The sequence below is a fragment of the Cervus canadensis genome, chromosome 3 (genome assembly GCF_019320065.1).
Source record: "Cervus canadensis isolate Bull #8, Minnesota chromosome 3, ASM1932006v1, whole genome shotgun sequence".
Lineage (NCBI taxonomy): Eukaryota > Metazoa > Chordata > Mammalia > Artiodactyla > Cervidae > Cervus > Cervus canadensis.
The window spans coordinates 54569113-54585063 of record NC_057388.1 but is presented as its reverse complement, the minus strand read 5'-3'; positions in this window follow the sequence as shown (position 1 = coordinate 54585063).

Genomic DNA, 15951 nt, shown 5'->3' with positions numbered 1-15951 from the left:
ATTTATACACTGAGTTCCCCTAAATCTTTAAGGAAGGAAAATGATTCAATGCAATGAAAGACCAATGTGTTTTATGCTAGTAATTTGGCAGATGTACAAAGGCAACCATGAATAAGGACACATTTTGAGGGAACATTCAAAAAAAGTCCTTTATATTTAATTATTTAGTTTTTTAAAAAGAACCATTAAGGAACTAATAGTTTAGCTGAATTGATACCTGGAAAATAATCTCCATCTAATAGAAATTTGCTTCAAAGGCAGAGTGCTTCTCAGAAAATTGCTAAAAATAAAATAAATTAAGCATACTAGAGTCCAACCTATTTTCTCCTTGCTGCTGTTGATGTTGGTACAATCACATATTTCCAGAATAACAGCTACTCAGGATCCTTGCAACATCAGGGAACTGAAAATACCTAAATACTTGTCTTTGGAAAATGTATAATCAGGAACCTGAAGGCAGTGGTTAGTCATGCAGTATGATATATTTTTATATACATAGGTAAATGCACATAAAAGCAAGATGAGAACACTGGGGTCATTTGGATGCTTAAATTGACAATATAGTCCAGAAATATAAATGTTAATATTGTTGTATCAACCTTGACACACACAATGCTATAGAGGGAGCTTTTCTGAGATGACTGTCACTACACACACCTCTTGAGTGGGAGGAGAGAGTATACACTGATGTTCTCAGGAGGGCTTACTTTGTGAGTGTCTTTGGGCCTGCAAATATAGGAGGTATCCTAGGACTGCCTGGAGATACCAGGGATGTGGGGCAATCATCTTGCTTTTCCTTAATTCTAATCAGGGCTTTCTGTCTCTTCTGTGATGAATGACAGGCTGAACATTCTCTCATTGAATTATTATGCCCCGTAAAGTAAGTGAAAATTAAGAAATGTCAGCTTGTTCAATTAAGTCCTCGAGAGTAGGAAAAAGAGAGTCAGACCATTTGTGTTCATGGGTTCAGTTGTTTTAAAAGACTGCATGTGGCCATCCAGGTTTTGGTTTTGGTAGTTATTGTGTAGTTTCACTTTGCAAAATGATTCCTAGTTTCAAACTCAAAGCCATTAGTGACCACTAGTTGTCATTCCTATTTGAGTATGCCAATAGAAAAGATAAAAGCCCTGGTTAAACTACCTAAACCAGAAGAATCCAACAAGATTTAGAAGTTCCTTTCTCTAAATTGTCTACTATCCCCTCACTAGCCACTGAGGCATGCAGCGCTTGTGTCATTGTTTATTTTTCTTAGTTCTGACTTCTGTTAGTCCATCTATCTTTTTTGGGGCACAAAAAAGAAGAGTCTGTTCTCTTCTTTCTGCTTCTGTTTTTAGATCCAGAAACTTCTCTTGAGGACATGGCCTTCCTTTTTCCCTTTGCCCAGGTTTGATGAGTGCATACCCATACACATAACTCTCAGGGCAGTTTTGCTCAGTGGGTGAGGGGCAAAATTGGCAGAAATGTGTTTGGTAGGGAAAAAATAGTAGCTGCACAGTCCAAACCACTCTTAAAAGATACCTAGTTGGCTGTCATGGAGCTTAAGCTCCTGATGAACAGAGAATACCAAAAGTACTCATAGAGGCCTATGAGCTCATAGGGAAGACTGACCCTCTTCCAGCCTGTCATCCTGAAGGAGCTGATGGGAAACATCCAGAAGATGCCCATGTGGTCCTCTTTGACCCCAACATGTGATGCACATGAAGAAGTGACACACAGTTACCTGTACTGCTATGGAGATGATTTCCTCCAACACCACAGACACTATCACCCTCAGAAAATGCCAGTATTACCCCCTGTGCCCTATATCTGAATTCTGTCAGTCACACAAGATGCCCTCAGTCATTGAAGAATCTGCTTGCAATGCGGGAGACCCAGGTTTGATTCCTACATTGGGAAAATCCCCTGGAGAAGGAAATGGCAACCAACTCCAGTATTATTGCCTGGAGAATCCCATGGACAGAGGAGCCTGGTGGGCTACGGTCCATGGGGTCGCAAAGAGTCAGACAGGACTTAGTGACTAATCCACCACCGCACAAGAAGTCTAAGAGACTTAGCTCATCCCTTCACATGGATGCTCATTCTCAAGCAGCTTGAACTATCCTGTAACTAGCTCACAGCTCCCACCTTCTTCAACCCCCAAACCTTTCTTCTTCACCCTCAGAGATATATCAACCATCAGAAACATTCCCTTCTACTTCAGCTCTTCTCAGATTATTGCCTTTACCCTCTTTTTCTAAAATCTGGCTCTTGCTAGAGGACATTTAAAGAGTTGTCTTCTCAAGTAATGGTGGTTTTCTCTCTCATGCCTTTCATACTACTGGGTCTGGAGTTTAGATAATTTTATTTCTTGATTCTTCTCATCTCTTTCAGACCTTTGTTCCCTTATCCTCCAGACCCCCTGATTTCTTTTGAAATTGTTACCAAGAGATTACCCACTACCCAGTCTTGCTGCAGTTATCCAACCAAGCCCCAGATCATTTTTCTTCATTTCTTAAAGATTCTATCATATGATTCACTCCATTACTACTTTGTCACAATTTTTGGTGATTCTCTATTCATGCAGACAGTCTGATCACTCCTGGCTTTTTAGTTCCTTATTCTCCCTTTTGGCTAGAATCATACTCCCTATTGTATCAGCTGCCCATTCTCATGTGGCTACCCTAGACTTTGTCATTACTAGTAACAGTTCTCCTTCCATAACCTCACTTTTAAGTATCCCACTCTCCAATCCACTGTTCATATCTTTCTAACACATTCCTGCTGTTTCCTTCCCCAGACAATTCATCAACTTATCTGAAGTCTTCAGTCTATGGGTCATATGGCTTTTTCACTCCAGACATTTTCTCAAATCTTTAAAATTCTCATATTCCTTCATCTAAACTTAGATTCTGTAGTCCATATTTATGTTTACCTCTTGTTTACATGTTCAACCATTTGGCCTTTTTCATTTCATCTTCTCATATGCCTGCAAAACCCAACTCCGGTCACATTCATCTGCATCTACTCATGTCTGGACAAAAGTACACACCAACATTCCCTTATCTTAAATAAATGCACTTTGTCCTCAAGTTGGATCTTGGTTCTGTCCTCTGACTCTTTGAATTTCCTTCATAAATTTTCTCTTACTCTCCTAGATGACTATTTCACTTCTTTGTCAAACATCCACCTTTACCATTCTCTTCTTTTGCTCTTTTTGAGCTAAAAAAAAAAATTTCAGTCTTTTTTTTTTAATTTTTGTTTTTTAAAAATTTTTGTGTGCTATACAATAGGTCTTTGGCTATCCATTTTAAATATAGCTGTGCGTGTATGATCTTCTCAAAGTCCCTAACTATCCCTTCCCTCTGGCAACCACAAGCTCATTTTCTAAGTCTGTGAGTCTCTTTTTGGAAGGAAAAAAAAAAAACAAATTTGCATTCTATTTGACTGAGAACATAGAAACAATCAAAACATACTTACATCTCCAGATCTACCCATCTACATGTGTAGATCCTGTCTAAGTGATCTAAGTGTCTAAGTGATCCCGTCTAAGGCTTGGACCTTGGTAAAGGTACTGGATTCCACCCTTTCCACCTACATGGATACTATAAGAGACCCTTCTCTCCTGCAGCATCCATTTTTCCTTCTTTTCTTAAAATTTTTATTGGCATATGGTTGCTTTACAATGTTGCATTAGTTTCTGCTTAAACTCTGCTCTCTCTACACACATTACACACACACATACACATCCCCTTTTATTTATATTTCCTTATGGCTCAATTAAAAAAAAAAAACAATCAAAAAATGGGCAGAAGATCTAAATAGACATTTCTCCAAAGAAGACATACAGATGGCTAAGAGGCATGTGAAAAGATGCTCAAAATCTCTTATTACTAGAGAAATGAAAATCAAAACTACAATGAGACATCGCCTTACACTGCTCAAATGGCCATCATCTACAGTGAATGCTGGAGAGGGTGTGGAGAAAAGGAAAATCTCTTTCATTGTCTGTGGGAATGTAAATTGGTAAAACCACTATAGAGAACAGTGTGGAGAGTTCTTATGAAACTAAAAGTAGAGCTACCATATAATCCAGCAATTCCACTCCTGGACTCATACCCGGAGAAAGCCATAATTCCAGAATGCACCCCAATGTTCACTGCAGCTCTATTGACAATAGCCAGAAGCACCCGTTTTTCCTTCTCATCTTGTTCCTTCCTAACGGTAGATAAAAAAAGCTGTAGTATGTCTCACCTTTTTAAATAAAAATCCATTTTCCTTTTTGCTGTTAATATTACCAATTACCTAGGAGATGTTCTCGGCTCCTCTCCGTCTCTTTTACTACGTCCAGTAAATCAGTAATACCTCTTGTGTCTATTGTTTCCTGCTGCTGCTTAGTTCAGTCCTTTATTAAAGTCTCACTGGATAATTTGAATAGACTCCTATTGCCATGCCCTTTCTCAGTTCTCTAGCCCAGACGAGAGAATTGGGTTAAATCAACACATGATGAATACATGCAGATTTTAAGAGTTGAATCTTTTATGAATTCTTTGTTAGGTTTAGCATCTTAGGAAACAGCTTCTATTATATCATATTTTTCAAAAGTTTCATAAGATTACATACTGCTTATTGAAGAAAATTGGGATGTCTTACTCTTGTAATAAAAATCCACAGTGATACTTTCTCATTTATATATCTTGATGACTGCTGACTATTGACCATTTCTTCCAATATGTACTATGAACTTTCTCCATTCTCTTCCCATGTATGGAAATTCGATCAATCCTTAAAAAAAGTAAGTAAGTAAAATAATTAGTCATATAATAAGCATCCATATTCTTGCCACTCAGATTGAGAAACAGTGAGTTTACCATCTTTTTTTCTTTTCATGAGGGATTTTAGTTTCCTGAGCAGGGATTGAAACTCTGCCCCCTGCAGTGGAAGTGCAGAGTCTTAATCACTGGACCACCAGCGAAGTTCCAATTTATCATCTTTTATTACTGAATTTTTATTTGTCAAAGGGAAAATAAATCACTGTGGAGAAAGTAAAAGGGTCCTTCCTTAACCACCACCGCTGATTGTGTTCTTCTATACTTTTACTTCCATAGGTTATACTCTTGTCAGCATTTGTGTGTATTCTTCACTCTACTTTTGTTTTGCATCTATTATATGTATGTGTAATATATATATATCGAATGCATTCTCAGTTTTTCTCTGGAGCAGAGGCAAAGGATGGGGGAGTACTGGGACAAATTTTTTGGAGAACTTTTTCATATGGGCAAAGAATTTTCTATCCATCCTTTAAGCCCCAGATTTATCTGTCCTTTAAGATCCATTATCCTTCTTGTTATGTAGAATTCCTATGCCAACATATTTGGAAATCTTTTTTATGCCTTGTATCATATGAGTTTTATATATATATGCATAAATATGCTTCTTGATATTGGCATTACTTTTTATCATCTCTGAGACTATCTTTACATCTGCACCTGCAAATTGTGTTGCAGAATATACACATACAGCCGCAATTAAAGCCCCATGCATGCATGTATATGTGTATACTTATTTATATTCCTCTGTTCCCCTTTTTTTACTTCAAATATAAAAAAGTAAAGTTATGAATGATAGAATGGTTGACTGAGGAGCATCTAATGCTTCAGATTCAGTAGGTGCTCATTATCTAAGTGATGTGCCATACTGCTAATTCTTCATTCCTTTATTACACATGGCACTAGTAAAAAAGTAATAAAGGGCTCTTAGCTACTTGAAGTGTTCCCATAACCTATAGGAGCATCATTTGTCTTGGTGGCAGCTAGGAAAGGAGCAAAGAACAATTTGTCTTTTTTTGACTCATATTTCCACTTAAATGTAGAGAGATAAAAAGCAAGAGACAGCTTGTACTAATTAGGAGGAGAAAATTTAAGAGAATATTGCTTTTGGCAGTGTTCAAAATACCAAGGTCAAACACGTACATTCTGTAACTCTTTGCTTCTCAACAGAATCCTGTGTTGAGGAAGAGGATTGCATGGTGGCATCTTTTTGGATTCTACAACAAGGGCCTAGCAGCATAGAGTCAAGAGGTTAAAAGTCAATTTCTTAAATGGTCACTGGGAAACCATAAGATCCTGTTTATTCATTAAACATCATTCTTAAGGACATTAATCTAAGCCTGAAAGATTAATTCATCTGGGTCTGCTTCTCCCTTGGGGTACCATTTATTTGCTCTGTCACTTAAAAATGGCTTAGACAATGAGGTTCAAGGACTCTTTCTCCTTTCACTCCCACCCCCTTATACATCATATAATTCAGCACTGTCACGACTTTTTGACTGACTTGTGGTTCATTTGTATGGAATAACCAGTTAATTTCTTGCTTCCATAGAAAACCACACACATACACCTCCTGGAAAAATCAATCTGTTCAGTGTCCTTTTTTCATTTGTTGGCAGATTAAGAAATAAAATAGATTTATGGTGAAGACTAATATTTCCTATTTTGTTAATCTGAAAATCCAAGTATGCCCATTGAATTGCTCATCCATGCCATTAATTTCCTAGGGAAGAATTAATTAGCCGATTTTCTGAAATGTTCTACAAGATCAGTAACACAATACTACTAAAATGACCTTAACTAATTGAAACTAATTTGCATCTGTCAAAATAAACAAAATATGTTTAGGAATGCAATTTCTTTCATTTCTACTGTACATATTCACTACATTTCTAATTTTGATTTCTTAGGGTCTCACTTTTCATTGTCAGGTGGAGATCATTAAATTCTAAGCAGAATTAAAACATGTTTACTTTCTATTTGCAACTGTTAATAAAATCTATTACTCTTCTTTGTTCAGAGGAGGCTTTCATTCAATTCCTTTACTGCTTGTTTTTCTATGTGGCATTGCAAAATAATTGCATTATACTTAGGGCAATTGTACTTAGGTCCCCACGTTGGATATGGCTTTGGGGGGCTTCCCTGGTGGCTCAGATGGTAAAGAATCTGCCTGCAGTGCAGGAAACCTGTATTCAATCCCTGAGTTGGGAAGATCCCCAGGAGAAGGGAAAGGCTATCCATTCCAGTATTGCCTAGAGAATTCCACAGACAGAGGAGCCGGGCTGGCTACAGTCCATGGGGTCACAGAGTCTAACATGACTGAGAAACTAACATTTGCTTTTCACTACTTTAGGACAATCACACGTTGTCAGGACAAACCCCTTTTATCTTAATATAGTTGGATAGACATCTCAACATTGAAGCACAAAGAGAGATCCCATGACAGATGTCTAGTACAATGTTTCTTAAGAATTGCATTTTATTCTACAGAGTATAAGTTCCATGAGGGTAGTAGTCCTTTTTAAGCTTATTCATAATTATATACCATTGCTTTGCCTAGTGCTTGTATAATAAACACTCAATAAATGTTAGCAAATAAGTCATGCTGCTGACCTTACTTACTCAGACTAAATTATGCTAATTCTAACATAAATATTGTATATATCTGGACTTCAGTGGTGTATGCAAATAACAATATCCCTGTTTTAGGTGATGTTTTATGAGTGTTTTACTTCTTTTATAATGCTAATCCAAAGCAATTGACCTTAACCTTCTACATAAAACATCACTTAAAACTGTGTTTTAGATTCTGTCATAATTCATCCACATATACCCCACATGTGAGAGATTGGATTTTTTAATATAAATCAGGAATAAATGAAATCATGCTAGGTGGATGCTATTCCTTCCTCTCTCTACACTTGGAAAACTAAAATAAATCCTGTTTTGGTGGGCCAACAAGAAAAAGAGATTAGCTCGTGACTGAGAGCTATTGCTCTTCTTCACCTCTTCATTATACTTGGATTCTTCCATTTGAGATACATTGGAACTTCCCCTTTTAAAAAGGCTTTTATTCATGTCTCAAATCTCTGTATCAGGTGTGTTGTGCAACAGTCATTTGGCTTTTTCTTTAGGGAAGCAACTTTTGAGAATACCACAGACTCCAGCTTTTCATGCTATATTTAGAAGATAATTTGCTGTACCTTCTTGGATCGATTTTGCCATCTCAGTTACTTTGTGAGAGATAATTGGCATTCTTTGTGCTGTGACAACTGTATGTGATGGGTTAGTTCTAGTGGTTGACACTGGCTAGCTTCATATCATTTGCAGAATTCCATAAGCTACAAGATCCAAATTCTAAGCAAGACACAAGAGATTTCCAGGAATATAGCAGAACTTTAGTAAAAGAGCAAACATGGTCTCTCTTTAAAGAAATCTTGAATCATTCAAAGTCATGAAAAAGATGAAAACTATTAGTAAAACAGTATTTAATGGTCAGCATATATTATAATTGAAAATTTTCAAGATATAACTGTAACTAAATATTGTGGTACTTTTATATCAAAGCATTAGAGCCTTAAAAGAAGTAGCTAAATGACTTTTTAAGAAATTAATTGCTTACAGATTAGCCTACCAAAGTTAAAAATTCTTTCAAAAGGATTCATAACTTAGTTATGTTTAAAGGAGTACATGATGGGGATATAGTCTGGAGACAATTTCCTCTTATAATTTTGAATATTAATGAAATACTGATAGAAATAGTAGTGTCTATTAAAACATTGGATGGCAGAAGATGTATCCATAGAGTTATACCTTTTGAAGGATCTTAAGACTTTGAGCTGTATTTTCTTTTTAATGACTTATCTAGTTGTTTACCTCCTTACATTTTATACTCTCAAAGCTTATTTTCCTTTAAGTATTCCAAGTTTAGATATAATTTAGAGATGTAGTCTCTATTTTGTTCAACATAAATGTTATTCATTCTCCTTCACTTAAGTGATTTAATTTCTTGTAGCTCCTCTACATTGATCTCATATTTAACCTCACAGTGTTTTTTTCACTGTTAAGTGAAGGAGGCTTAGTAATATAATCTACATATTAATGACTGAGAATGACTTGAGCCTGAACTAATGTAAACACAAAGCCAAAATACCCAATTACAAAGTATAATTTACATATCTAAAATGTTCAAACAATATAGAAATTAGTTTACTAATACACAGACTTATTATTTAAAATTATATAATTCACTTAATTCATTGGTCAAGTTCTAGCTGTGTATGTTTCTGTTTCACTTCCATGTTGGCCAGACGATCCATCTTCACAAAACTTACAGCCATCTCTCTATACTTTCTGCAAAACTATTTATACTCATACTTGATGGGTCTTGATTCCTCTGAGTGTCTTTGGGCACCAACCATATTGCTCTTTATTGAATCTTGTCCATCTAACTGAACCAAATCACCATAAAAGATTTTCCTTTCAAATATTTTCTTATAGTAGTTTTCAACTTAACTTTCCTGTTTCTTTTTATGTATATCTTCTTTACTCCCTCCCTTCTCTCTCCCATGCTTATTTTTCCCTCCCCCCCTATTTTGTTTCTTCTTTTTTTGCTTTCCCCCTTTTCTGTGCCTTTCTTCCTCTCCTATCTTTCTCTTCCTACTTACCTCCTTTTCTTCATTAGCTCTTCCTTATTCAGTTCATTTATCCTTAGGTCGGGGCCTTTTTGTACCAAGATGTTTTTCCCAAAACTAAATTCTCATTTGCAGCATTCCCAGAACTATATACATGGAGTATCTTTTCCGTGTTCCAGGAAACTAGAGATACCAACGTAATTTACTCAAAATTATAGACTGTGAAATTTAGCCCATGGTAGCTAAATGATGCTAAACACTGATAGGTTTTATTTGCTGAAAATTTCTTCCTTGGTAAATATTGATTTGCTTAATTTTATAGAACAGTCACTATGGTGAATTTCCCCATTTTTAGGGGCACATCTACTTTAGTCATCTCAGCTGTTTTTTTTTTATTAATAGAGGAGCTATTGCTATAGGAGCCTATTAAATATGTGTTATGTAAAGTTGTTTTATAAGATAACAATTACCTAGGGAAGATTTTGGTAAGAGAACACAGAATTCAGATATAACACGAATATGTTTTGCAGATCTAATGTACAGCATGGTGACCGTAGTTAATGCTGTTGTCTGCTTAATTTAAGAGAGTAGATCTTAAGTGTTTCCCCCATATACACACACATATACACACAAAACTAGGTCAAGTGATGGATGTGCTAATTAGCTTGGTTGTATAATCATTTCACAATGTAAAGATATACCAAATCATCATGTTTTGCATCTTAAGTGTATATAATTTTTGTCAGTTATACCTTAATAAAGCTGGGGGGAAAATTACTAAACATGAAAGAAGCAGGTTGTGGATGTATGCAAAGAAATGTGCTCAAAGAAGTAGCTGTGTGTGTTAACTCACTTCATTGTGTCTGACTCTTTGTGACTCTATGGACTGTAGCCCGCCAGGTTCTTCTGTCCATGGGATTCTCCAGACAAGAACACTGAAGTGCATGGCCATGCCCTCCTCCAGATCTTCCCAACCCAGGGGTCCAATCCATGTCTCTTATGTCTCCTGCACTGGCAGGCAGGTTCTTTACCACTAGTGCTAAATAGGTTAAAAAACAAAACAAAACAAAAAAACCTCTAGAATACAGAGGGATAAATCTTAATGAACAGACCATTGTTGAGGGTTGGTGTTCTTTATTCATCAGTAAGAACTGGAGAAAATATTTAAGTACTTTGATCTGAAGGACCTAGAGAGAAAGAATACTATAAAGAGCACAGATAGCTACACATACACACACCATCTCACACTTGTGTACACTCATTCTGTGTGTACATCAGGAAAGCAGAGGGGAGAAATGGTGAGTTGTCAGATGCTGAGGATAGTTTCAGCCTCAGTCTAAACTAAACAGTCAGAATAGACTGGGCTTCCTTAAGAATTAGAAATTCATACGAACAGAGTTGGCTTAGGTGACCTAGCTGTTGTCCCTGTGATGAGAATTTAGACTGTTCTCTGTAACTTCCTGGCCTCAGATTCCTCACTTGGAAAAGCAGGGAAATTTCTACAAGCTAAATATGAGGTGAAACCAACAATTGACTCTAGAAGTCAGCAAAATTCAGACTTCTTAGTTTGTCTTACCTGCCCCGAGATTTCTTACCTGGAAAATAAAGCAGATCACTGTATGCTAAATATAAACTGGATTTGGGGTGAAACGAGCAAATTCAAAGGAAAGGAGAAAGTGCTGGGGTTCTAAGGCTTTAGTGATGACAGTGATTACATATATACATATATATATGTGTGTGTGTATATATATATAATCTTTAATTACTGGGGCAAAGATAGGAGAGAAATTCTCTGGTGGGCCTGGATGGAAGGTTTAGGTTGGACATGCTTGTAAAGGTTCATTGGAGAAACAGAATTGGCAGGTAACACAAAGCCATTTATGCACTATTTTTGTTGAATAATACCTAGATTTTCTGGATTTGTTAAATAACCTCAGTTTCAGTTTTGGACTATACTCTAGATTATTTCTTAACTTTATTTCAAGGTCAATTTACACAAAGATTAAACATGTATAGAAGTGTATTCAATTTTAGGTCCAGAATTTTTCTTTCACTAGTATATTTTTATTTGTAAAAAAAAAAAAAAAAAATAGCACAAGAAATCATTTTAGTCTTACATGGGATGAGCAAAATTTGTTTTTATTAGGACTTTTGAATTGTTACCTTACTATAAGTAAAAAGACTTTATTTTCTTGAAATTTGCATGTTCTTTCATTTGCATATGCAGCAAATTTGCATATGCTGCTGTGCCTAATCACTCAGCGTGCCAGGCTCCTCTGTCCATGGGGATTCTCCAGGCAAGAATACTGGAATGGATTGCCATGTCCTCCTCCAGGGGATCTTTCCAACCCAGGAATGGAACCAGGTCTCCCACGTTGCAAGTGGGTTCTTTATTGACTGAGCCACCAGGAAGCCCCATGCTTTCGTTTAGTGCTAGCAAAAGTAGCCAGATATGTTACTATGGTTTAAATCCTAAGACAAACAGCAAAAGATATTTGAGAATATAGAAAAAGTCAGGAATACATATATGCTCAATTACAAGATCTTATATATACTAATATTTCTATTCCTTTTTCTGTTATTTGTTCTTCCTGGAAATGAACTTATAATACTTGTGTGTGTAAAAATGATGAGGCACCAAGTGAGTTTTTTTTTTTTTCCCCCTGTAATTGTCTTTTTATTTTTATTTATTTATTTATTTTTTGTCATACATTGATATGAATCAGCCATAGATTTACACGTATTCCCCATCCCGATCCCCCCTCCCACCTCCCTCTCCACCCGATTCCTCTGGGTCTTCCCAGTGTACCACGCCCGAGCACTTGTCTCATGCATCCCACCTGGGCTGGTGATCTGTTTCACCATAGATAGTATACATGCTGTTCTTTTGAAATATCCCACCCTCACATTCTCCCACAGAGTTCAAAAGTCTGTTCTGTATTTCTGTGTCTCTTTTTCTGTTTTGCATATAGGGTTATCGTTACCATCTTTCTAAATTCCATATATATGTGTTAGTATGCTGTAATGTTCTTTATCTTTCTGGCTTACTTCACTCTGTATAAGGGGCTCCAGTTTCATCCATCTCATTAGGACTGGTTCAAATGAATTCTTTTTAACGGCTGAGTAATATTCCATGGTGTATATGTACCACAGCTTCCTTATCCATTCATCTGCTGATGGGCATCTAGGTTGCTTCCATGTCCTGGCTATTATAAACAGTGCTGCGATGAACATTGGGGTGCACGTGTCTCTTTCAGATCTGGTTTCCTCAGTGTGTATGCCCAGAAGTGGGATTGCTGGGTCATATGGCAGTTCTATTTCCAGTTTTTTAAGAAATCTCCACACTGTTCTCCATAGCGGCTGTACTAGTTTGCATTCCCACCAACAGTGTAAGAGGGTTGCCTTTTCTCCACACCCTCTCCAGCATTTATTGCTTGTAGACTTTTGGATAGCAGCCATCCTGACTGGCGTGTAATGGTCCTCATTGTGGTTTTGATTTGCATTTCTCTGATAATGAGTGATGTTGAGCATCTTTTCATGTGTTTGTTAGCCATCTGTATGTCTTCTTTGGAGAAATGTCTGTTTAGTTCTTTGGCCCATTTTTTGATTGGGTCATTTATTTTTCTGGAATTGAGCTGCAGGAGTTGCTTGTATATTTTTGAGATTAATCCTTTGTCTGTTTCTTCATTTGCTATTATTTTCTCCCAATCTGAGGGCTGTCTTTTCACCTTACTTATAGTTTCCTTTGTAGTGCAAAAGCTTTTAAGTTTCATTAGGTCCCATTTGTTTATTTTTGCTTTTATTTCCAATATTCTGGGAGGTGGGTCATAGAGGATCTTGCTGTGATTTATGTCGGAGAGTGTTTTGCCTATGTTCTCCTCTAGGAGTTTTATAGTTTCTGGTCTTACATTTAGATCTTTAATCCATTTTGAGTTTATTTTTGTGTATGGTGTTAGAAAGTGTTCTAGTTTCATTCTTTTACAAGTGGTTGACCAGTTTTCCCAGCACCACTTGTTAAAGAGGTTGTCTTTTTTCCATTGTATATCCTTGCCTCCTTTGTCAAAGATAAGGTGTCCATAGGTTCGTGGATTTATCTCTGGGCTTTCTATTCTGTTCCATTGATCTATATTTCTGTCTTTGTGCCAGTACCATACTGTCTTGATGACTGTGGCTTTGTAGTAGAGTCTGAAGTCAGGCAGGTTGATTCCTCCAGTTCCATTCTTCTTTCTCAAGATTACTTTGGCTATTCGAGGTTTTTTGTATTTCCATACAAATTGTGAAATTATTTGTCTAGTTCTGTGAAAAATACGTTGGATAACTTAATAAGGGATTGCATTGAATCTATAGACTGCTTTGGCGTAGAATAGCCAATTTTCACAATATTGATTCTTCCAATCCATGAACATGGTATATTTCTCCATCTGTTCGTGTCCTCTTTGATTTCTTCATCAGTGTTTTAGTTTTCTATGTATAGGTCTTTTGTTTCTTTAGGTAGATATACTCCTAAGTATTTTATTCTTTTTGTTGCAATGGTGAATGGTATTGTGTCCTTAATTTCTCTTTCTGTTTTTCATTGTTAGTATATAGGAATGCAAGGGATTTCTGTGTGTTAATTTTATATCCTTCAACTTTACTATATTCATTGATTAGCTCTAGTAATTTTCTGGTAGAGTCTTTAGGGTTTTCTATGTAGAGGATCATGTCATCTGCAAACAGTGAGAGTTTCACATCTTCTTTTCCTATCTGGATTCCTTTTACTTCTTTTTCTGCTCTGATTGCTGTGGCCAAAACTTCCAAAACTATGTTGAATAATAGTGGTGAGGGTGGGCACCCTTGTCTTGTTCCTGATTCAGGGGAAAATAGCTGTCAATTTTTCACCATTGAGAGGGATGCTTGCCTGGGGTTTGTATATATAGCTTTAATTAATGTTGAGGTTAGTTCCTTCATATCCTGCTTTTGGAGAGTTTAATCCTAAAGAGTGATTGAATTTTGTCAAAGGCTTTCTATGCATCTATTGAGATAATAATATGGTTTTTATCTTTTAATTTGTTAATGTGGTGTATTACATTGATTGATTTGTGGATATTAAAGAATCCTTGCATTCCTGGGATAAAGCCCACTTGGTCATGGTGTATGATTTTTTTAATATGTTGTTGGATTCTGTTTGCTAGAATTTTGTAAGGATTTTTGCATCTATGTTCATCAGTGATATTGGCCTGTAGTTTTGTTTTTTTGTGAGCATCTTTGTCAGGTTTTGGAATTAGGGTGATGGTTGCTCATAGAGGTTTGGAAGCTTACCTTTCATCTGCAATTTCTGGAAGAGTCTTGAGTAAGATAGATGTAGCTTTCTCTAAATTTTTTGTAGAATTCAGCTGTGAAGCCATCTGGTCCTGGGCTTTTGTTTGCTGGAAGATTTCTGATTACAGTTTCGATTTCCTTGCTTGTGATGGATCTGTTAAGATCTTCTATTTCTTCCTGGTTCAGTTTTGGAAAGTTATACTTTTCTAAGAATTTGTCCATTTCATCCAAGTTGTCCATTTTATTGGCATAGAGCTGCTGGTAGTAGTCTCTTTTGATCCTTTGTATTTCAGTGTTGTCTGTTGTGATCTCTCCATTTTCATTTCTAATTTTGTTAATTTGGTTCTTCTCTCTTTGTTTCTTAATGAGTCTTGCTAATGGCTTGTCAATTTTGTTTATTTTTTCAAAAAACCAGCTTTTAGCTTTGTTGATTTTTGCTATGGTCTCTTTAGTTTCTTTTGCATTTATTTCTGCCCTGATTTTTAAGATTTCTTTCCTTCTGCTAACTCTGGGGTTCTTCATTTCTTCCTTCTCTAATTGCTTTAGGTGTAGAGTTAGGTTATTTATTTGGTTTTTTTCTTGTTTCTTGATGTAAGCCTGTAATGCTATGACACCTTCCCCTTAGCACTGCTTTTACAGTGGTTCCCATAGGTTTTTGGGTTGTTGTGTTTTCATTTTCATTCATTTCTATTACATTTTATTTCTTTTTTGATTTCTTCTATGATTTGTTGGTTATTCAGAAGCGTGTTATTTAGCCTCCATATGTTTGAAATTTTAACAATTTTTTTCCTGTAATTGAGATCTAATCTTACTGCACTGTGGTCAGAAAAGATGACTGGAATGATTTCAATTTTTTTGAATTTTCCAAGACCAGATTTATGGCCCAGGATGTGATCTATTCTGGAGAAGGTTCCGTGTGCACTTGAGAAAAGGTGAAGTTGATTGTTTTGGGGTGAAATGTCCTATAGATATCAATTAGGTCTAGCTGGTCCATTGTGTCATTTAAAGTTTGTGTTTCCTTGTTCATTTTCTGTTTAGTTGATCTATCCATAGTTGTAAAGTGGGGTATTAAGTCTACCACATTATGTGTTACTGTTAATTTCCCCTTTCATACTCGTTAGTATTTGCCTTACATATTTTGGTGCTCCTATGTTGGGTGCATATATATTTATAATTGTTATATCTTCTTCTTGGATTGATCCTTTGATCATTAT